General features: G+C 56.6%; 1 non-coding gene across 1 annotated transcript in view; it reads left to right on the top strand.

Moving 5' to 3' along the window:
• The first annotated feature begins 2,484 nt into the window (after positions 1-2,484).
• Positions 2,485-2,500, top strand: part of LOC124757578 — a 1,909-nt gene continuing 1,893 nt past the window's right edge. The window contains exon 1 of the ribosomal RNA XR_007012382.1: positions 2,485-2,500. This exon is cut by the window's right edge and continues 1,893 nt beyond it. This is a non-coding gene — a ribosomal RNA (small subunit ribosomal RNA).

Below are 2,500 nucleotides of genomic sequence, written 5' to 3'. Positions count from 1 at the left end.
CTATCAACGAACCTGCCGCCCCCGCCCCCCCCCCCCCCTACACCTTTCCGTACAACAACGTGTAACCTAACCTAACCTAACCTAACCTATGTTGTACCTTAACCTAACCTATGTTGTACCTTAACCTAACCTATGTTGTACCTTAACCTAACCTATGTTGTACCTTAACCTAACCTATGTTGTACCTTAACCTAACCTATGTTGTACCTTAACCTAACCTATGTTGTACCTTAACCTAACCTATGTTGTACCTTAACCTAACCCATGTTGTACCTTAACCTAACCCATGTTGTACCTTAACCTAACCCATGTTGTACCTTAACCTAACCCATGTTGTACCTTAACCTAACCCATGTTGTACCTTAACCTAACCCATGTTGTGCCTCAACCTAACCCATGTTGTGCCTCAACCTAACCCATGTTGTGCCTCAACCTAACCCATGTTGTGCCTTAACCTAACCCATGTTGTGCCTCAACCTAACCCATGTTGTGCCTTAACCTAACCCATGTTGTGCCTTAACCTAACCCATGTTGTGCCTTAACCTAACCCATGTTGTGCCTTAACCTAACCCATGTTGTGCCTTAACCTAACCCATGTTGTGCCTTAACCTAACCCATGTTGTGCCTTAACCTAACCCATGTTGTGCCTTAACCTAACCCATGTTGTCGCCTTAACGTAACCCACGTTGTCGCCTAAACCTGCTCTGTAATTGTTATACGACTCGTTCAATTACTGTAGTGTTGCCCACCCGCAACCCTCGCAATATAGTTCGCTACTCGCACTGCCCGCACCCCTGTGTATCGCTTCATGTTAAACACCTTGCAAGTCTTGCTCACTTTCCACATGCTCCTGCTGTACACTGTAATGTGGATGGCAGCAGGACGTACATGCCGCCCCTCCCCACGTCCCCACCTTGCCCCCTGCCTTCGCAAGCTGGTTGGTGAGAAGTTTGCATGTTCAATGCCCTTCGCATGCGACGTACTCAGGCTACGTTGTGGTGCGGCCTGTGTCAACTGTCCGCTGATGTCGTACGCGTGAACCACAATCTGTACTGCACATTCGTCCTTATGTACTGAATGATACATCGTGGCACATGTGTGACCGCACAACGACTGCGCCCAAAAACGGCGGACCATACAGTGCAAATATTGTGCACGCAGCTACGTGTCGTCTCCCTATGAGAGCTGGATTGCAGTGTGGTACGCCATAGAGACGTGTGGGAGGAACGGACGCCGTGGATGGCGATCAGCATGAGCTGTCTGTTGATGTATTCGGACCTAGTCGTCTCTCCTCACACACCGTGATGGCATGGTGCACCGCGTTCCATATCTGCGACATGCTACAGAGGCCGGTTGACAGTCGTTCGAGCAATGGACATCGCATACGTACGGGGGCCACCTTCCACGTATTGTCTAGGCGTGCACATTTTGTTGCGTGTATGTGGGCAGACGTAGTGTGGCGTGACACCTGACACAGGCATGCAATAATCGTTGAAGTTGCAAATGGCGATGGACGCCTGCGTTTTCTGGTGAAGTTACGCAAATGAACAAATGGTAACCTGTTGTGGTGCGGTTGTTCTCGCTAGGGGTGAATCGGTGATGGCGACGATAGGTTGAGGTACTAACCGGTTGTTCCAGCGATACCCACCATGCCGACGAAACTGAACGGCATCTGGGTGTGAAGCGATACGCGGCGGTGGCTGGGTGGGACCGTCCCCGGCCGGTGAGGGGGCGCCTCCCGGCGTGCTGGCCGCGCGGTGCGTGGGCGCACGCGCTACAGCCGGCTGGTGGGGGCGGCCAGTGGCAGGCGCGCCGGCCGACGGACGCGGCAGGCGTCGCAGCTGCGCGCCGGCGCACCCTGCGCGCGGCGCCGTGCGGCCAAAGTAGGTCCTCGCGGGCCCGGTGCGAAGCGCGGTGGACATCTTCAGTGTGCTGGTCCGATTGAGGACTGTGTGCGTTGAGGATGCGCCGCCGCCCGGCGCTCGGCGCCGCGACGCCGTCTGCTGCTCGGTCGCCCCAGCGGTTCTCGCTGGTGGTTTGTATCGCAGCTGTGCGGATGTGTTGGCGCGTGCGCTGTGCTGGGAGAGTTCGCTTCGGCACCCAAGTGGGGCTTTTGTCCTTCTGTGGCGCTGGCGTTGGAGCTGCCGGTCACCGTAGGTGGCGCGTGTTGTCTCCCGCCGGCAATGCCACGACAGCACGCTCCCGGGCCTCTGTCGGCAGCGGCAAGCTCAGTTGGGAGCACGGGTGGTCGCACCGAAAGCGTCTACTCGCCTAACTCCGGGCGATTGCGCCTCTCTCGAACCCGACCAAGTACTTGGGACGGCGCTGCGCGCCGCCGGGACCTGAGAGGGTTTCGAGGTGTATTGTGCAGGGGAGCTCAGCCTCCTCCTGTTTGCAGAATGATTGAGCGGACGCTTGCGTGTTCGCGCGGGCCCCCGGGACACACTCCCGGGCGGCCGGCTGCTCAGCTCTAGTTGACGCAGCTCCCTGGTTGATCCTG

Source organism: Schistocerca piceifrons, unplaced genomic scaffold (assembly GCF_021461385.2).
Source record: "Schistocerca piceifrons isolate TAMUIC-IGC-003096 unplaced genomic scaffold, iqSchPice1.1 HiC_scaffold_56, whole genome shotgun sequence".
NCBI lineage: Eukaryota > Metazoa > Arthropoda > Insecta > Orthoptera > Acrididae > Schistocerca > Schistocerca piceifrons.
This window is presented reverse-complemented; position numbering and strand designations above follow the sequence as displayed.